The sequence below is a fragment of the Oryctolagus cuniculus genome, chromosome 9 (assembly GCF_051225735.1).
Source record: "Oryctolagus cuniculus isolate XC-2025 breed Fujian yellow rabbit chromosome 9, ASM5122573v1, whole genome shotgun sequence".
NCBI lineage: Eukaryota > Metazoa > Chordata > Mammalia > Lagomorpha > Leporidae > Oryctolagus > Oryctolagus cuniculus.
This window is the reverse complement of record NC_142875.1, coordinates 120,859,548-120,881,385: the sequence shown is the minus strand read 5'-3', so window position 1 is coordinate 120,881,385 and position 21,838 is coordinate 120,859,548. Positions and strand designations below refer to the sequence as shown.

The 21,838-nt window shown below is 40.6% G+C and overlaps 1 long non-coding RNA gene and 1 pseudogene across 1 annotated transcript in view; both read right to left on the bottom strand.

The window, feature by feature from the left end:
- The window catches only part of LOC149124743 (uncharacterized), a 59,395-nt gene extending 37,791 nt beyond the window's left edge, over positions 1-21,604 (bottom strand). The window contains exons 1-2 of the long non-coding RNA XR_016213790.1: positions 20,988-21,604; positions 20,391-20,464 (exon numbers count right to left, since the gene is read on the bottom strand). This is a non-coding gene — a long non-coding RNA (uncharacterized LOC149124743). The remainder of the gene's footprint in view (positions 1-20,390; positions 20,465-20,987) is intronic.
- On the bottom strand, positions 4,765-5,688 carry LOC100339811 (large ribosomal subunit protein eL6 pseudogene; annotated as a pseudogene).
- Positions 21,605-21,838: the final 234 nt, after the last annotated feature.

Sequence of the window (21,838 nt, the reverse complement as noted above, 5' to 3'; positions counted from 1 at the left end):
GCAGGGAGTCCCATCTTCATGGCTGCAACTCCCTAAGTAGAATACCTAGGGTGGAGATTGTCCAGTGCAGAAGTTGAGGAAGGGTGTGTAGCCATGGCTAAAGTGCCAGAGACTCTTGTTCTTTTCATCGAGAGCTGGTAAGGTTTTCTTGAAGGCTTATTTATTTATTGTTATGTTCTTAAAAAAAATCTCTAGAGGCTTGTAATGATTCATGTTGTATGATTTTCACTAGTATAATCATTGTTCATTTTTTAACTGGGGAGAGGCTCTAAAGAGCCTTGCACTCTGCATTTTGGATGTCCTGCCTTATTCTGCACATTTTCCTGTCTCATTAAATGGCTGTTTACTATTTTTGATCTCAGTAGATTTAAAGGGAGACCCAGATTTCCAACCACTACTCTTACTTAATGTGAGGGACTGTCAGCTACTGCCTTAAATATTAAAATAGCCTCTTTATTAGTAACAGTAGAAGATAAAATTGCTTCAATAAAGAAACCCCAAGCGAAGTAAGCAATTTAGATAGTCCAGGAAGGTAAACGCCCCATTACTTATTACACACACAGGTCAGCACTATCAGTATCGCTAGCATTGTTATCATGCATCTTTCAAGGTTGTTCTGATCATCATTATTACAGCATGGAGGAACAGAGTCCAGTGAAAGAGGACTGTGCATCCATGTTCTAGAGGCAAGGCCTTAAGATGACTTCATCACACTCACTCATGTAGTGTTGATGAGGCTTACTTGGTAGTGATTCTACCATATGCAATCATTTCTGGTCTTAGATCGAAAGCTGCTTTTCCCTCTTTAAAGTGAGGATTCCAAATTTGCTGTGATCATCATCATTCCAGATACTTGGCAAGAGAAAAGAGTGTGAAGAAGTTTAAAAGTAAGATTTCTTATGAGCGAATGGAAGAGACATGCACCATTTCTACTGACTTCCCATTCACAGTTCCTTAGTCACCTGACCACACCCAGGGCAAACCATACTGCTAAAGAGAGTTAATGGATAGTCAGCTTCATCCTGGCAACACTTTCATTAGTGTGACAGAGGAAGACATTCCTGGTCAATAAGGGAGAACTGTATTTCCAATATCTCATTCAATCTCTGCGAAAGTATTACAAGAAATATCTTTTAAAAGCAAAGTTGATTGTAATAGTATTCTACAATGTTTTGTGTGTTGTTTCTTATACATCAATCTAAAATCCTAAATACAACATCAAAATATTCTGGGTGACAAAGTCTTGATTCCCTTTTTATCCTCACTTATTGATTGCCTGATTAATGTGAAAGGACTAGAAAAATCATATGCAAATAGCCAATACATGCTCAACCTTACTAATTATCAGGGAATTGCAAATTAAAACCAAAATGATATTTCACCTCTTAACTGTTAGAGTGGCAATTATCAAAAATACAAAAGATAACAAATGCTTTATGGAGAAAAGGGAGTATTTATACACTGCTAATGGAAATGCAAATTAGCACCATCATGGAAAACAGTACGGAGGCTCCTAAAAAAATTAAAAATAGAACACATGATCTGAAATTCCCACTGTTGAGAATATACAAAGGAAATGAAATCAATATATCAGAGAGATCGAGCTTGTATGTTCATTGTAGCATTATTCACAATAGTCAAGACCTTGAATCAACCTAAGTGTCCACCAGTATATGAAAATGTGGAGTGTAGACACAATGGAATCCAGCCTGATTAAAGAAGGAAATCCTGTCATTTGGATGAATCTACAGTTTGTTAAGTAAAATAAACCATGAACAGAAAAACTGGTGCTACGTGATTTCACATATGAGGGTTCTAACAAAGCCAAATCCAGAGCAGGACAGAGTAGAAAGGTAGGGTTGGGGGAGGGGACGGGATTGGGGAGGTGCTGGTCAAAGGATAAGAAATTTCATTTATTCTGGAGAAAAAAGTTCAAGAGATCCACTGTATCCATAGTGACCATGGTTAATGACAATTATTATATCCTTGAAACTTGCTAAAAAACTATTTTCAGTATTCTAATAAAAAAGTATATGAAGTAACAGATATGTCATTATCTTGATTAAGCCATTCTATAATGTACTATACATATATGGGTATATCAAACCATTATATTGTACACCATAAATGTATACAATTTTTTTTATTTTTCATAAAAAAGGAAATTTTAAAATGCTTCCCTACATTAATTCAAAATATGTATTTATCATTTAGTTACATGCCTTTCATTGTATTAGGGGATAGCAGATAAAAGGCAAGATCCCTGCCATCTTAAAAGCTGTAGTCAATGGGAAAAAAAGTATCAACCAAACGATAAATCCTATTGGAGGCAAATGCTGTGAATACGAGATCAGATGCTAAAACTCCAAACAGAGGAAGGTTACAGGATTTTTCCCTGAAAAAAAAAATAATTGTTGAGGAATCTGAAGAAAGAATAAGAAAACAAAACAACCGTGGCTATAGAACTTGGAAGCAAAATGGAGGAAGAAATTTCAGACAAAATAAAGAATATTTCAAGATCCCTGAGGTAAGAGAGAACATAGTGTGACTGAAGAATGACAGGAGGTCGATGCATTGGAAACTCTAGGACTGAGGCAATGGGGACCAGTTCTGTAGCCCAGCTGGTGAAGCTGCTGCCTGTGACACCAGCATCACATACTGAGGCACAGAAATAAAGAAAAAGTGGCGGGCGCTGTGGCTCACTAGGCTAATCCTCTGCCTGCAGCGCCTACACCCCGGGTTCTATTCCCGGTCGGGGTGCCGTTTCTGTCCCGGTTGCTCCTCTTCTAGTCCAGCTCTCTGCTGTGGCCCGGGAAGGCAGTGGAGGATGGCCCAAGTGCTTGGGCCCTACACCCTCATGGAGACCAGGAGGAAGCACCTGGCTCCTGGCTATAGTGGCCATTTGGGGGGTGAACCAATAGAAGGAAGACCTTTTTCTCTGTCTCTCTCACTGTCTAACTCTGCCTATAAAAATAATAATAAAGAAAAAGAAATAAAGAAAAAGAAACTGAGGGAGACAATCTAGGCTATCTATTTCTTCTTCACTAGGTTTTTGCAGTTTGTGCCTTTTAAGAAATTGGTCCATTTTGTCTAAGTTGTGCATATAATCACTCAAAGTATCCTTTCTTTTTATTATTATTATTTTTGACAGGCAGAGTGGACAGTGAGAGAGAGAGAAAGAGAGAGAAAGGTCTTCCTTTTTCTGTTGGTTCACCCCCCAATGGCCGCTGCGCTGATCCAAAGCCAGGAGCCAGGTGCTTCTCCTGGTTTCCCATGCGGGTGCAGGGCACAAGGACTTGGGCCATCCTCTACTGCACTCCCTGGCCACAGCAGAGAGCTGGACTAGAAGAGGAGCAACTGGGACAGAATCCGGCACCCCGACCGGGACTAGAACCCAGGGTGCCGGCGCCACAAGTGGAGGATTAGCCTATTAAGCCACTGCACCAGCCTCAAAGTATCCTTTCTTTTTGAAACATTTTAGCCATTTGCCACATCTGCTTCAAGGTATGTTACATATAAGCACATTCATGCTACTTATCTAAAAGCAAGAGTAGATATATTAATATAAAAAATGAAGAAAGGAGATTATATTATTATGTAAGAAGTCTAATTCATGGGCCGGCCCTATGGCACAGTGGGCTAAGCCTTTGCCTGCGGCGTCAGCCTCCTGTATGGGCACTGGTTCGTGTCCATGCGCTTCCTCTTTGAATCCAGCTCTCTGCTTATGGTCTGGGAAAGCAGTAGATGGTAGCCCAAGTACTTGGGCCCCTGTATCCATGTGGGAAACCCAGAGTCGGCTCCTAGCTTTGGATCAGCTCAGTTCTGGCCATTGTGGCCATTTGGGACTGAACCAGCGGATGAAGGACCTCTCTAACTGTCTCTCCTTCTCTCTGTATGTAACTCTGCCTTTCAAATAAATATATAAAATCTACAAAAAAGGTATAATTCAGAGAAGACAACACTAACAAATACCTATATATCAACTAGTATATGTATATATAGCATATGTATACATATACTAGTTAATATATATATGTATCAACTAGTAAGACATCCATGCATTTTGACTGTATATAATGATCTACACATATGAGGGAAACCATGATGTTTGTCTTTCTGTATCTGGCTTATTTCTGCTAGCAAAATTTCTCTTGGTTGCATCCATTCTGTTATAAATATCAGAATTTCACTCTTCTGTATGACTAATACTCCACTGTGTGTATGTGTGTGTGTGACCGTGTGTGTGTCTGTGTGTGTATCTGTACTACTATTCCCTTATCCAGTTATTGATGGATGCACTTCTATATGGATTCCACATCTTTTCTGTTGTGAGTAGAGCTGCACTAAACATGGGAGTGTAGGTGTCTCTTTCATGTGCTGGCTGTATTTCTTTTGGATATATTCCCTGAAGTGGGAGAGCTGGGTCATATAGGGGAGTTATATTTTAATCTTTTGAGGAATCTCCATACCATTTTCCTTCTTTTATTCTGTTTCTGATGTTTTGGGGGTCTGTAATGATGCCCCTTCTTTATACTGCTCATATTGGTAATCTGTGTCTTTATATCCTGGTTGGTCAGGGTGCCAGGTGGTTTATTAATTTTGTTAGTATTTTTTAAAGAAATTTCCCTTAATGTCATTGATTATTTCTATTATTCTTCTATTTTCAGTTCATTTTGTTCTTAGAGGTTTAGATTATTTTGAGTTTAATTTTCTCTTCATTATTTAATTTTTAAAGGGAAAGCTTAGAGTACTCTTTTGAGACTTTTACTTATTTTGTTGTTGTTGTTCGTTATTTAATGAGCTTCCCCTCCGAAACCAGAATACCAGTTTGTGAGGGTAAACTCCGTTTGTTAGAGCAAAGACAGACCGCAGGTGTCCCTGGAGCTGCGGCACAGCCTTGATCTTCGGCAGTATTTGCGAGTCCACAGCTTTCTGATCAACCTTGCGCTGCTCTGTTATCTCATATTTCTCCTCCGTGTCGAAGATCTCGCCTTCCTGGTGTCTGGGCTTCCGCAGCTTCTTCTTCTTGAAATAAGCATCGGTGAGATGCTTCAGGATTTTCACACCGCTGATGTCCATTTTCGTGGAGGCGGCGATGACATATTTCTGGTGTGTTCTACGCAGGGGAACCCGATTCAGGGAAAGAGGCCCAGTCACGAGCAGCAAACCACCGCTCAGCCGCTTCAGGAAAACCACCCTCTTGCCCCTGTGGCGCCCCGTGAGGATGATGAGGATGGTCCCAGGGGTGATGCTGGCCCGCAGCTTCCTCGCGTACTGGCTGAAGGGCTTTTTGCCGTGGCTCAACAGCTTCCGAGGGACATCTGCGGTGGGGTAGTAGGGCGGCATTTTGCGAAGCTCGACCGCCCTGGTGCCACCATTCTTGTCGCCACCAACTGGTTTCGTGACGGTAGCCAGCACCTTCTCCCTCTTCTTCTTCCTCTCAATCCTGGACTTGGGAGCCCCGTACTTCCTCTTGTACAGGGCCTTCCTGGAGTACATGGCGGACCGGGAGTATCTGCCAGTCCCTCTCACCAGGCCGGGGTTTCGGCTGCAGTGGGGCTTCCCCTTCTTGGGCTTCTTCTCCGTGAGGGTCTTCTTCTTCGCCTTGCTGCGGGCATGATCGGCTTTCTTGGCTGGAGATTTCTTTGTAGCATCCAGCTTTGGAGCCGGAGCTTTTGCACCTGCCATCTTGCAAGACGGGAAAGAACTGAGACTTTTATTATGAAAATTTAATGGTACAAAATTTTCTCTAAGCATTGCTTTAGCTACATCTCATAATTATTGATATGTTCCATTTACATTCAGTCCATAATGTTGTTTAATTTCACTTGAGAGTTATTCTTTGATCTGTCAGTTATTTAAAGTCTGTTGTTTAACCTACCTAAATTGAACCATGAAGACATAGAAAACCTAAACAGACCCATAACCAAGTCAGAAATTGATTCAGTAATAAAGGCCTTCCCATCAAAGAAAAGCCCAGGACTGGATAGATTCACTGCTGAATTCTACCAGACATTTAAAGAAGAACTAACTCCAATTCTCAAACTAATCAAAACAATTGAAAAAGAGGGAATCCTCCCAAATTCTTTCTATGAAGCCAGCATCACCTTCATACGCAAACCTGAAAAAGATGCAGCATTGAAAGAGAATTACAGACCAATATCCCTGATGAACATAGACACAAAAATCCTCAATAAAATTCTGGCCAATAGAATGCAACAACACATCAGAAAGATCATCCACCCAGACCAAGTGGGATTTATCCCCGGTATGCAGGGATGGTTCAATGTTCACAAATCAATCAATGTGATACACCACATTAACAGTCTGCAAAAGAGAAACCATATGATTATCTCAATAAATGCAGAGAAAGCATTTGATAAAATACAACATCCTTTCATGATGAAAACTCTAAGCAAATTGGGTATAGAAGGAACATTCCTCAATACAATCAAAGCAATTTGTGAAAAACCCACAGACAGCATTCTATTGAATGGGGAGAAGTTGGAAGCATTCCCACTGAGATCAGGTACCAGACAGGGATGCCCACTCTCACCACTGCTATTCAATATAGTTCTGGAAGTTTTAGCCAGAGCCATTAGGAAAGAAAAAGAAATTAAAGGAATACAAATTGAGAAGGAAGAACTCAAACTATCCCTCTTCGCAGATGATATGATTCTTTATTTAGGGGGTCCAAAGAACTCTACTAAGAGACTATTGCAACTCATAGCAGAGTTTGGCAAAGTAGCAGGATATAAAATCAATTGCCTTGTATACACAGGCAATTCTTCAGCTGAGAAAGAACTCCTAAGATCAATCCCATTCATAACAGCCACAAAAACAATCAAATACCTTGGAAAAAACTTAACGAAGGATGTCAAAGATCTCTATGATGAGACTTACAAAACCTTAAAGAAAGAAATAGAAGAGGATACCAAAAAATGGAAAAATCTTCCATGCTCATGGATTGGACGAATCTATATCATCAAAATGTCCATTCTCCCAAAAGCAATTTATAGATTTAATGCAATACCAATCAAAATACCAAAGACATTCTTCTCAGATCTGGAAAAAATGATGCTGAATTTCATATGGAGACACAGGAGACCTCGAATAGCTAAAGCAATCTTGTACAACAAAAACAAAGCTAGAGGCATCACAATATGAGATTTCAGGACAAATTACAGGGCAGTTGTTATCAAAACAGCATGGTACTGGTACAGAAACAGATGGATAGACCAATGGAACAGAATAGAAACATCAGAAATCAACCCAAACATCTACAGCCAACTTATATTTGGTCAAGGATCTAAAACCAATCCCTGGAGTAAGGACAGTCTATTCAATAAATTGTGCTGGGAAAACTGGATTTCCACGTGCAGAAGCATGAAGCAAGACCCCTACCTTACACCTTACACAAAAATTCACTCAACATGGATTAAAGATCTAAATCTATGACCAGACACCATCAAATTATTAGAGAACATTGGAGAAACCCTGCAAGATATTGGCACCAGCAATGACTTCTTGGAAAACACCCCAGAAGCACAGGCAGTCAAAGCCAAAATTAACACTCGGGATTGCACGAAACTGAGAAGTTTCTGTACTGCAAAAGAAACAGTCAAGAAAGTGAAGAGGCAACTGACAGAATGGGAAAAATATTTGCAAACTATGCAACAGATAAAGGATTAATAAACAGAATCTACATAGAGATCAAAAAACTCCACAACAACAAAACAAACAACTTAAGAGATGGGCCACAGAGTTCAATAGACATTTTTCAAAAGAGGAAATCCAAATGGCCAACAGACACATAAAAAAATGTTCAGGATCACTAGCAATCAGCGAAATGCAAATCAAAACCACAATGAGGTTTCACCTCACCCCAGTTAGAATGGCTCACATTCAGAAATCTACCAACAACAGATGCTGGAGAGGATGTGGGGAAAAAGGGACACTAACCCACTGTTGGTGGGAATGCAAACTGGTAAAGCCACTATGGAAGTCAGTCTGGAGATTCCTCAGAAACCTGAATATAACCCTACCATACAACCCAGCCATCCCACTCCTTGGAATTTACCCAAAGGAAATTAAATTGGCAAACAAAAAAGCTATCTGCACATTAATGTTTATTGCAGCTCAATTCACAATAGCTAAGACCTGGAACCAACCCAAATGCCCATCAACAGTAGACTGGATAAAGAAATTATGGGACATGTACTCTATAGAATACTATGCAGCAGTAAAAAAAAAAAAAAAACAAAAAACAAAAAACAATGAAATCCAGTCATTTGCAACAAAATGGAGGATCTGGAAAACATCATGCTGAGTGAAATAAGCTAGTCCGAAAGGGACAAATATCATATGTTCTCCCTGATTGACGACAACTAACCGAGCACCTAAAAGGAAACCTGTTGAAGTGAAATAAACACTATGAGAAACAATGACTTGATCAGCCCTTGTCCTGACTTTTGTGGAACAACTTACTATTTTATTCCTTTTAGTATTTTTTTTGTTCTATTTAATACCATTGGTTGAACTCTTTAATTAACACACCATTATTCTTAGGTGTTCAAATTTAACTGAAAAGTGATCCCTGTTAAATATAAGAGTGGGAATAAGAGAGGGAAGAGATGTACAGTTTGGCAGATGCTCACTCGGACTTACCCCTAATGGTACAGCTAGAAACGTGCTAGGGAATTCCAAATCAATCTCATCAAGGTGGCATGTACCAATGTCATCTCACTAGTCCAAGTGATCAATTTCAGTTCATAAGTGATCATAAAGATAGTATTAAGTGTCAAAGTGGGAAGTGGGATACCCAGCAGACTCATAGAATGGAAGATGCCCTAAACATCACTCAGGCCACAGAATCAGCCCTTAAGGCATTCAGATCTGGCTAATAAGCCCAGGAGAGTTTCTCAGGCATTGAAAGCCAAGACACTGTGATGAAAAAAATGACCTACATGAAAGATCTCTGTGAGTGAGATCCCAGCAAAAAGAACGGGCCATCAAAGAAGCATCTACCTTTCTCTTGAGGTAGAACTTCCACTATGGCCTTGTTTAAATAAGGTCGGAATTGATGACCTCAAGAGGCTTCCATAGCCTTGGCAGTTCATGACAAGAGCCTCGGGTGATTACTGATGTCATAAATAAGAGTGTCAATTGTTAAATCAACAACAGGAGTCACTGTGCACTTACTCTCCATGTAGGATCTCTGTCCTTAATGTGTTGTACTATGAGAACTAACAGTAAAACTAGTACTCAAACAATACTCTATACTTTGTGCATCTGTGTGGGTTCAAACTGTTGAAATCTTTACTTAGTATATACCAAGTTGATCTTCTGCTTATAAAGATAATTTAAAATGAATCCTGATGAAGAATGCGATGGTAGAGGGAGTGGGAGATGGGATGGTTGCAGGTGCGAGGGAGGTTATGGGGGGAAAAGCCACTATAATCCAAAGGTAGTACTTTGAAAATTTATATTTATTAAATAAAAGTTTTTTTTTAAAAAAAGAAGTGTGCTGTTTAATTTCCTAGTTTTTCCTTACTGAGTGAAAGAGGGGGAGAAAGAGAGAGAAAGGGAGAGAGAGACAGAGAATCTTTCATCTACTGGTTAACTTTTCAATGCCCACAACAGTAGAAAGAACTTCCAGCCACTGGTTGACTCCCCAAATAGCCAGGAAAAGCCAGAAGCTTGAATCAGGTTCCCCACATGGGTGGCAGGAACTCAATACTTGAGCCATCACCTGCTGCCTCCTAGGGTCAGCGTTAGCAGGAAGCTGGAGTCAGAAGCCAGGGCTCGGATCAAGCTCAATTATTTTGTTATGAAATGGGAATCACAACTGAATCTTAAACACTAGCCCAATGCCTGCCTTAATCTTACCTTTTAATTCCATTTTTCCCACGCACTTTTGGAAGTAGCCTCATATACTTGAATATGTATTCTGTTTTTGTTGGGTAGTGTTTTGCAAATGTCAACTAGTTCACATTGTTTCATACTATTTTTTGAGGCATTTGTATCCTTATCATTCATTCTCTTCTATCAATGACTAGGAGAGAAAAATGCTGAAGATTTCAAACACAACTGAAAACTTTTCAACTTTATCTATGTTTGTTTAATGTATTTTGAAACTACAGTTACATGATTAGACCTTTGAATTGCTACAGACTCTTAGAGAATTAACTCATTATCATTAAAAATGGTCCTATCAATTATCGGTAATAATTTAAAAAATATTTATCAATTTATTTTTATGGCAGAGTTACAGAGAGAGAGAAGTAGATGAAAAGAGAGAGAGAGAGAGAAAGAAGGAGACTCTTTTATGTACTTGTTCTCTACTCAAATGGCAGCACTGCCCAGGGCTGCGCCAGGAGCCAGGAGCTTCTTCCAGGTCTCCCACTTGGGTGCAGAGACCCAAGAACTTGGGCCATCTTTTCATGCTTTCCTGGGTACATTAGCAGGGAACTGGATCAGAAGTGGAACATACCCATATGGGATGCTGGTGCTGCAGTCAGTGGTTTAACCTGCTGTGCCACAGTGCTGGCCCCAGTTATCAGTAATAGTTTTGTGTCCTGCAGTTCACTTTGTTTGATATGATAGCTACATAGTGTTTGTGTAGTAAATTATTTTCATTCTTTTACTTCTTCTTTTTTTTTTTTTTTTTTTTTTGACAGGCAGATTGGACAGTGAGAGAGAGAGAGAGAGAGAGACAAAGGTCTTCCTTTGCCGTTGGTTCACCCTCAGCGCACCGCACTGATCCGAAGGCAGGAGCCAGGTGCTTCTCCTGGTCTCCCATGGGGTGCAGGGCCCAAGCACTTGGGTCATCCACCACTGCACTCCCTGGCCACAGCAGAGAGCTGGCCTGGAAGAGGGGCAACTGGGACAGAATCCAGCACCCCGACCGGGACTAGAACCCGGTGTGCCGGCACCACAAGGCAGAGGATTAGCCTATTGAGCCGCGGTGCCAGCCTCTTTTACTTCTAATATCTATACCTTTAGAGTTTATATATATAGCACATATTTGGTTTACATTCATCAAATTTGTAATCTCTGCTGTTTGTGCAATATGTTTGCATTATTTACTTTTGTTGTAATCATTAATGCAGTAGGATTAAAATATCCCATCTTGTAAGCTATTTTCTGCTTGCTGCCTTTGTTTTCTGCTTTGTGCCATTTTTTTTTCTTTTAGATTATTAGATTTCTGATTCCTTTCATCTCAGCTCTTGGCTTATTATTTATACTTCTTAAACTGTTCCTTTTATTTTTTCCACTCTTAAATTCTTTTTATTCTTTCAATTTTCATTTTAATTTTTAATTAGTTTTTTCAGATTCAATGTGATTTGTAGATACAATTCTAGGAATACAATGATATTCCCTTTGTCTATCCCTCCCCTAATTCCTTACCTCTTATTTTCTTCTTCCTTTGAAATTTTTTTTAGTTTTTGAGATAATACATCTTAAAATCACATTACAGTAAAAAGACTTACTACACCAAATAAGAAGTTTAAAAAGTAAAGATTGAAAAGACCCTAGTTTAGTGGGAATAACAACAAAAATGATCATTTCACCCACCTACAATAAATTTTAAAGTAATCACAAATCACTAAAACTATAGTAGTAAAACATCCTTAACCATTATTTTGACAAAGTTATAAAACAGATTTTTCAAAGCTGTATTTGCAGAAATGCTGATACACACAGATATTTCTTTTTTCTCTCTCCCTTTTTTGTTTGTTTTTCAGATTTTAGCTCCCACATAGAAGGGAGAACATGCAGTATTTGCCTTTCTGGGTCTGGCTTGTTTCACTCAATGTGATGTCCTCCAGTTGCATCCCATCTTTCTGAAAATGGTAGAATTTCATTCCTTTTTAATGGAATTATATTCCACTGTGTGTCTGTACCACGTTTTCTTTATCCATTCATCTGATGGCAGATACCTTGTTTGTTTCCAAGTTTTGGCCATGGTGAACTGTGCTGCTATAAACATGGTGGCAGAGGTACATTGTGATTAAGTATTCCCAGTGTGTACCCAGTAGTGGGTTGCTGGGTTGTATGGCAAGTCTATTTCTAGCTTTTGTAGAAATCTCCACACTTTTTTCCACAGTGGATGCACTAATTTGCATTCCCATCAACAGTGTATAAGTGTTCCCTTTTGTCCACATCCTTGCCAGCATTTGTAATGCTCTGTGTTTGGGGTTTTAGCCATTCTGATACAGGTGAGGTAATATCTCATCGTAGTTTCAATTTACATTTCCCTGATGGTTAATGATGTTGAGTATTTTTTCATACTTCTGTTGGTCATTGTATTTCTTCTTTTGAAACCTATCTATTGAAGTCCTGTGCACATTTTCCAATTTGATCACTTGATTTTTTAAAGTTGCTGATAACTTCAGGATATTAATCCTTTGTCAGAAGTTTTGCAAATACCTTTTCCCATTCTAGTGACTGTCTCTTCACTCTGTTGATCATTTCTTTCACTGCACAAGAGCTACTAGCTTTGATATAGTCCTATTTACTTATTCAAGAAGTTGTCCCTTACACCAATGTCTTGGAGTGTTTTCCCTACATTGCTTTCAGCAGCTTCATAGTCTTAGGTCTTAAATTTAGGCCTTTGATCCACCTTGAGCTAATTTAGTTATATGGTGAGAGGTATGGATCTAATTTCATTCTTGTACATAAATACATTCAGTTCTGTTAGCACCATTTGTTGAACGGATTATTCTTACGCCACTGTATTGTTTGAAAACTACTCTTTTTAGTAGTTTACCCAGGATTTATAATATATTTAAGGTATCAGTGTACTTAAAAATAATAATATACTGATTCATAAATGGGTTAAGGAGCTTACAACCTTACATTATCAATTCTCACCTACCATTTTTTGTTATTGTCTTATATTTCACCTGTACAGATGCAATAAATACATACTGTACTACCATTATTTTTGCTTTAGATAATCCATATCTTAGAGCACTAAACATAAAAACTGAATTTCATATTTCCCTACATCACCTTGAGAACAGCATTTCTTGGTATAGATCAAAGATTGCCCGTTATCATAAGCCTTCTTCCTGGAGAACTTCATTAACATGTTTGATGGCGAATAATTCTGGTTTTTGCTTTTCAGTGAAAGCCTTAATTTGTTCATGTTTCTGGAAAATATTTTCATGGACTATGGAATACTCAGATGAGAGAGTATTTTACTCAGTATGTTAGATATCCTACTTTATTATCTGTAGATTTGCATAATTTGTGATATTTTGCATTTTCTTATCTGTGTGTTGTTGCTATAGGTAATGTCTCCCCATCCTCTACCATTCTTTCAAGATTTATTTGACTTTAATTTTCAAAAGTTTGCACATGAAGTGTCTACACTTTCTGTGTGTTGCATTTTGGGATTTTTAAAATCTGTGGTTTGGTACCTGCCAATAATTTTGGAAAATTCACAGGCATTATTTTCTCAAGCAGTTCTTTTACCTTTTCTTCATTTGCTATGACTCTAACATGATATTGCCCAATAGCTACTGGATATTTTTTAAAGATTTTTTAATTTTATTTGAAAGGCAGAGTTATAGAGAGGCAGAGGCAAAGAAAGAGAGGGGTCTTCCATCTGCTGGTTCACTCCCCAGATGGCTGCAACCGCCGGAGCTGCATCAATCCGAAGCCAGGAGCTGGGAGCTTACTCTCAGTCTCCAAAGGGGGCGCAGAGGCCCAAAGACTTGGGCCATCTTCCACTGCTTTCCCAGGCCACAGCAGAGAGCTGGACTGGAAGTGGAGCAGCAGAGACTTGAACTGGCACCCAGATGGGATGCCAGCACTGCAGGGGGCAGCTTTACCCACTATGCCACAGTGCCGGCCTGGTTATTGGATGTTTTGTTCTCCCTTCACTTCTGCTTTTTTGTGTTTAACTTTGGATTATAGCGGTCATCAAGGCTCTTCTTTTTCCCTTGGCTGTTGGGTCTCTTCATGGACTCACTGAATGATTCTTTATCTTTGTTGTTGTTTGCTATTGTAGCATTTTCATTAGATTGTCTTACATTTTCCATTTCTGTACTGAAATAATTGATAGCATCATACTTGTTTCCTACATTTTCCATTAGAGCATTTAAAATATTAACCATAATTATTTTAAATCCTCTGTGTTGGTGGTGGCGACATCTGTTATATCTGAGTCTGACTCAAATCAGAGATTCCTATGTCTGTCATCATTGTTTCTTTTCACTGTTATTTTATAGGCCAGTGGTCTTTGGTGGCTATGGGGACATCATAGTTAGGAAGCCAAAGGCTGAGATTTTATGGCTTTTCCTCGCATATCTTTCCTTGTGCAAGGTCATCAGCAATTTCGAGGCTGTTTTTTCGTTTGCACAGGATTTAGGCTAGCTGCTGTGGTGGGTGTTGTAAGTACATCATCCACTTAAGTCCTGTGGCATTACTTTGTGTACAGAGTGGGAGGAGGTTGGCTAGAGAGGTTTTCCTCACTGCTTGTTCTAACCTCTGTTGCAGGTCTCTCCTGTCTGTTACTCAGAGAGGGTCTCTCTTCATGTTCTTGGTTCTCGTAAGCCAGTACACTGCTATTACTTGTTTCTCTAAACCTGCCCAGCATATGTGGGAAGCTGAGTGGCACTGCTCTCTGGTTTTCTGATTAACCCTCAGTCTGAGAAAGTTTTCCATCCCTGGGCATAAACTCTGTGCCCTTCTCTGTACCCCTGCCCTTTCCCAACCATACTTTCTGGTACAGCACATACCCTTGCCACCAACCCAGGCTAGAAGGTTTTTGTCTGTTGCTTTCCCCTAGCTGCAACGAGTTTGTTTTTGAAGTTATGAATAGTTAGCTTGTATTTTTAGAGCATAGTTCTGCAAGTCAGAAATAGTCCATTTTAACTAGAAGTCTCTCACATTCCTACCAAGAATAAAAACATAATCTAGTCAATTCATTATTGAAATGAATTTTTCATAGTTCCTTAAAGGGGTGGGTGCATGTTCCATCTCAGACCAGTTTAAGGTTCAGTAGATGTGACAGGGATGAAGGAGCAGGGTGTGTGTATCAGCGTGGGTGTGGGTGGGTGGGTGAGGGTGGTACATGTATCTTTGTAACCCCACAATACTATAAATGATGTTCTCTATAGGCTGTTTTGTGAATATGCAGTGGGGTTCAAGGTCAATCTGCCAATTGCAATCAATTCTCTATAAACCTGTATCCCCTAGGAGTTTTACCCTCATGCCAGTCAATAGTTTTTACCAATTTATTAAAAATTTTAGCTGCATTGTCCTGAACACTGCTCCGTACTACCTATCCCAGGTAAGGTAGTGCTAGCATCTTATTCTTTGCTTGCAGGTACCTGTCCTTCCTGGATTTCACGTTTGTTGCCTGCCCTGTGACCTTTGCTCTATAAGTGATTTGAGAAACCACGTATGTACCTATTCTCCTGTGCTATTTTTATAAGGGTGAGAGTGATTTTCTTTCCGCCTTTCTTCATCTCAAAGGGATACAAGGAATCTACCATTTATGGAGGAATTTCAGCATTTCAGTGTGGAGCAGATGGCATAAGCCAGGTTTGAATGCAGGGTAGACAAGTGGTGAGTCTTCAATAGTCTACAAGTAAGGTGATGACTGCTTCGAGACTAAGGTGGTAAGGGTAGAGGTAGAGAGATCTACCCCAAGACAGAAGTAAGAAAAAAAATGGACATGCTAGATTGTGGAGTGGCTATGGTATGTGAATGCCTCAGACCGCTCAGACAGCTACAACTCCACCAAAGGCTGAATGACCGAAACACAAAGAGTTAGTTCACACAATTCTACAGCCTGGAAGGCCAAGATGGAAGCATCAGCAGAACTGAGTCTAGTGAGGATCTACTTTCAGGTTTATTGCTGCTTCTTTGCTGTATCTTCACAGTAAAGCAGAAAGAAATGAATCTCTTATCTTTTGCTCTTCTCTTAAGGTCATGAATCCCATGATGAGGGCCTCCTCCTGATGATCTAATCTAATTCTAATTTCTTCCCAGTGGCTCTACCAGCAATTGGGGATTAGAGCTTCAACATGGTATTATAGATACTAGGTATTCTAAGGAATAAGATGGGAAAATTGTCTAAAATTCTTCCAAGTTTCTGATCTATGACAAGATAATACAGACACAAGAAGCACTGGAAGGAGAATAATTTTCAGGGTAGGGTGGTGAGCCTCATTTTGAATGTGTGGGGTTAGAGTTGAGTAGACTGTAGTTTATAACAATCGAGAGTTCAGAGGAGCTGTCTGACGTATAGAAACAGAATTGTAAAGCATTTCCTAATGGGTCATCATAAAAGTCCATTGAAGCCAAATGAATAGCATAAGGTAAGAAGAAAGATGGGCTCCAGACAGAGATTCAAGGAGCTCCTTGAAGGAATGCTACCCTCGTTCTCAGTGCTCCAATCAGGTTGACCTAGTTTTGGGTCCCTGACAGGGTGACACTGCTCTCCACCTGCAAACCTCGGCATACATTTTCTCTGCCAGGACTGCTGTTCTTAATCTCCACCAGTTTCCCCTTGCTGCCCCTAAATGTTTGCACTAGCTTCTACAAGCCTTTAGTTATTACAACTTTGTTTGCAATCAGGAGGCCTCTTCCCAAGTCATCAAATCACTGTCTCACTCCATAGTTGCTTAGGTCCTACTTGTACGCTCCCGCCCCACATTACCCTCCTTGATATTTATCACCTTAGTATCTTTAATCAGAGCTTATACTCTTCTGGACCATAAACTTCCTGAGTGCATGGATTGTATTGAATTTTCTCACCAATTAACTTCTAGTCTTGTTCCACTGTCTGGCCCATGATAAGCACTTGGGAAGTATTTGAATAAGTCAGTTGTTATAAAACCAATTGTCATCTTGCTTGATGAGCTGAAGCCATTTGTCAGGACTCACTTAAACCAACATAGTCATCCTGAGTGATTTCAGAGCTATTACAGTGGAGGTTAAGATGGCATCCTTTAATCATTGTTTTTTTTTTTTTTTTTAAGATTTAGTTATTTATTTGAAAGGCAGAGTTGCAGAGAGGCAGAAGCAGAGGCAAAGAGAGAGAGAGAGAGGTCTTCCATCCACTGGTTTACTTCCCAGTTGGCTGCAGTGGTCGGAGCTGAGCCAATCCAAAGCCAGGTGCCAGGAGCTTCTTCCAAGTCTCTCACATGGATACAGGGGCCCGAAGACTTGGGCCATTTTCTACTGCTTTCCCCAGGCCACAGAAAAGAGCTGGATCAGAAATGAAGTAGCCTGGACTCAAACCGGCACTGCAGGCAGCAGCTCCCCGCAGAAAAGACTTCCACTGAAGACAGGACAGTGTGGGAGGGCAGGCAAAAGGAGTGCACTGCCACCAGCTGGGTGACTGGGCCCTAGCTGCTGCCTGGTGAGTTCCTCTAGGGTGTTCTGCCATGTAACTGTGAGGTTACACAAAACACACCAAACACCAGAGTTAAGGGAAATCCGACAGGCCAGAGGGAAGGGGTGAAGAAGAGAGAAAGAGGTGTCCAGAAAGAAGGAGAGAAAGAGCGATCAAGAGAGAGAGAATGAGCAAGCTAACCATGGCTCTTAAATTCACTAAAGTGAGGGAGAAAGAATTGAGAATTCGGAGGTAGAAAGGACAACAACGGGTGTTGTATGTTAGTTTTATGATCACGTCCGTGAATGGGAGCCAGAATTTGGATGGTGAGGGAATTAGACACAGAGTGAGAAATGAAGTTTCTCCTCTTCATTTCTCTCTGCTTAATGCAAGTCTTCTCAACTCCTTCCTACTGAAAATGTCCGGATCCAGGAAAAGAAGGAGAAGGAACTCCGAAAGGACCTGGATATATGACTCAAATGTCTTCACTGATCTATTTATCAGAGTCGGCGCTTCTGATTACAGCCAGGAGGACTTCTGCCTGTCAGTACTTGCTTTTGGTCCTGCGTCATCTCTCTTTCTCTGTGGTAATAAGGTAACCGAGAAGAGTGTAAAACATTCAAGTAATAAGGTATAACAAGATGCGCAATTATTGTTCAATAACCATCTCCCAAGGAGCAAAGAAAGATATTGAACAAAGGGCATGGTAGTTGGAAATTCTTGCTGTGCAGTTATTATAACCTAGCTGTGCAGCAGGTATATCACTTTTGTGACAATTTGAAAAAAATTACAACGGTTTTTTTTTTAATGAAAAGAAAAACATTGGGAAGAATTGTAAAGAAAATGCCAATTTATGAAATGTTTTACTATTTTTAAATTCATTCTAGTTAATGTTGCAGTAGATGATAATTTCCTTGCCTGTTGGAGACTAGTTTTTAAAAAAATGTCTTGCAAAATTAGGTGAAATGTTGTAACAGAACTTACTTTTCTTGAACTAATAGTTGAAATGATGGCTTATAAAGAGTGCTTATTAAACAAAATAGGAATATAAAGTTAAAAATTTCAAGCTCTTAGAGACACCACCACTCAAACTTTTCAGAGAAGAAACTGAGCAGCTCATAAGACTGTCAGTAAGAAACATAAAGAACCCCGAATTAAGCTAAATATGGCTTTCTGCCTTAATATCTATATTTAACTGTGTGTAGGTGGTTCAGCGGGGGCAGGAGTCTGTTGGCATTAGCGTGTCTTTAGGCTAATATCGTCTTCCTGCTCCCCATAATAATGTTACTCCAACTGTTGGATTTTCCACATTTCCTTCATTCTCAAACATTTCAGAGGTAAGCATGAGAGAATCTTTGAATGAATGGTGAAACATTCTATAATTACTAATTTTCTAAGCAGACTAGTTTGTCTTATATATCATCCCTTCCCTAAATTCTAAGGCAATATTGTGTAAGTTTTGAGATAAAACGGTGCCTGAATTGGTTATATTATACTGAGATAAAATTATGTAGTTAGTGTTTAATATATTGTGACATAACACATGAACAAAGAATAGTAAGTTATCCTGATAAAATTAGAACAAACTGGAGAGAATGGGATCAGGTCTTGAAACAATCAGAATTTAGGAGTACAGATAATTTCTATAAAACATACAATATTCTCTACTGAATCATTATTTTCAACATAAATTTGCCAAAAAAGATTAATCATAAAATTCAGATTCTTTATTGCAGCTACACTCATATACATACATACAAAACATTACTTGTAGAATACACGGAGATGGCTCAATTTTGGAGAAAATTCAAGCATTTCCTCTTGGATGTTCTATAAAGCTAGGAGTATCTTAGAGATAGCATTCATGATAAAAGTACTAAACTTCATGGTTATGTCTTATTGATTTGAAGCTACAATGTATTTTAGTCCATGACAGTGTAAAAAGCATTCAGTTAATCCACTGAAATTATTACTAGCAGACACACATCAAGAAGAAACTAAACCAAAATCTTGAACAAGTGTGTAATCCACACTCTAAGTTCCTTCCATTTATGGTGAAAGTTCAACAAAATTAGTCTATCATCTGGTAACTAACCAGCTCTCTGTAATATGCTAGTAGTTCCATAATAACGTCAGTATGGTGCCTGCTATTGGACAAGTAAGCACCCAGGTTGTTCTTGATTAAGGAGATGCAGGTTGTTTGCTCAGTAATCAACCAACCCTCTCACCTTAACCTCCGATTCATTAACCTGACATCAAGCCCTGAGCTGAGCAGACCACCATTCATAGAGGTGGCCATTTTTTTTCTGCCTGATTATTAAGACTCTTCTACAACAGACATCTTTTGTTGGTGATCGTGCGAGTATTCTCATCTAACCCTATTTTTAGAAGGCTCTAAATGTGGACTTAAGGTCTAGCCAGATGATGTCACTAGTAGGAATTATCACTGCAGATCTTGACTTCAGTCCATTAATGTCCCTTCACCTAGGATATCAGGAGGTTTCCTTCCTTCCTTCCTTCCTTCCTTCCTTTTTTTTTTTTTTTTTTTTTTTTTTTTTGACAGGCAGAGTGGACAGTGAGAGAGAGAGACAGAAAGAAAGGTCTTCCTTTGCCGTTGGTTCACCCTCCAATGGCCACCGCTGCCAGTGCGCTGCAGCCGGCACACCGCGCTGATCCGATGGCAGGAGCCAGGTGCTTGTCCTGGTCTCCCATGGGGTGCAGGGCCCAAGCACTTGGGCCATCCTCCACTGAACTCCTGGGCCACAGCAGAGAGCTGGCCTGGAAGAAGGGCAACCGGGACAGAATCCGGCGCTCCGACCAACACTAGAACCCGGTGTGCTGGCACCGCAAGGTGGAGGATTAGCCTAGTGAGCCACGGCGCCAGCCCAGGAAGCTTCCTTTCTTATCACAACAATGTGTCCCATTTCAGCAGCCACAAACTTCATCTTTTTCTGGCCATGCGTTACTTATAACCACATTTGTCATCTACAAGAGTCATGTGTAAGGCATACAAAGGCTTTTTCTTAAGACTTACCCAGAATTAAGCTTGTCTCCCCTGGGACAGATTGCCATCTGAAGAAATGTGCCAGCCAGACTAGCCAGGGGTTACTGTAAGCAAAAAGAAATGCACATCATTTCCAGTCATGGTCAAGAGAGAATTCGGAGTTTTCTAATTAAACCTGTAGGGTCTTCAACCTCATTATTCCTGATAATCACCCAAAAGCAGCTGGAAGAGGAGCATCTCTTTCTGGGACAGGTGCATTCAGTGACAAATCTGCCCTGCTCTGGTGCATGACCAAGGGGATGGGGGATAATGGAGGTAGGTAGCTTTGGTAATAAAAGCTGCATCACTGTCACAGGGCAAGAAAGTCAAAGGTGTGACACAGATTTGTCCTGAGGGTTCCAGCGGTGTGTCTGGAGTCGGCTGATCAATAACTTGAAAAATGTCAACCCTGGAAAATTAGACCCAGGCATCTGGGAAAAGCTGTTGGCTTCAACAGTCCCACTGAGCCTGCAATTTCATTTCTCATGGAGGGCAGGAGGTAAAGTTTCCCCGTGAAGGATAGCTGTCACTTCTCCATGTAAAACTGAGGTGTCACTGGGCCCAGGGTGGGTAGTTTCTGGAATATACCATTCTCCTTTGACAAGCAGTGTTTTCAAGCTGTCGCTCCCCGTCTTCGTGGAGGAACGACACAGGACCCTGTGCTGTTCTTTTGTCTGCTCGGCCCTCCCCGGGTTTGCTGCTGGTTCTTCCCGGGTTGGCTGCCGTCCCTTCCACCTCCGTGGAAGGGCAGTTCCCCCTGCCACTTTCCCCACTTCCGCAGGGGAGCAGCACACCGCCGGCCGGCTCTCTCGGGGGCTGCACAGGTGTTCCTTCAGATAGATGTTCCCCTTAGATGTTCCTGGTGCATGTTGTCTCTCTCCTCCTTTATAGTCCTCCTCTGCCAATCCCAACTCGGCTGCCCACACGCCGAGTACGCTGCTCTCCTCCAATCAGGAGCAGGATCAGCTCCTGGAGGTCATCACTCAAGTTGGCAAGAGGCAGCTGTGTAGAAGCTGTTTTCTCCTCTCCCAGCGCCATATTGTGGGAGAGCAGATGCATAGAATAAGTCTTAATTCCAGTAACTTAGTCTAGTCTGAGTTGCTCCCAGTTGCTCCCCACGCAAGCCATCCCTACCTTGTAACTTACTATGACCAAAGTAACCTACCCAAAGCAGAATGTCAGGCCAGAGATTCACAAGGCTTCTTCAGACCTGGCATTAAATTCTGACAGGAGTTCAGCAGCAAGCAAGCAACTGCCTTTCAAAGGTATGTACTTCAGCCCTGCCCCCCAACCATGGCCAGGTGACCCCATGGCCCAAGCACCAGTGTCAGCTCCACCCTCCTCTTATGGGATTCACTGCTCCTACTTCCCTGCCCACCCCAGCACAAGTTTAACAGAACCTGTTCCTGAACATGAGGCTCTCTCTTGATCTCTTTCTC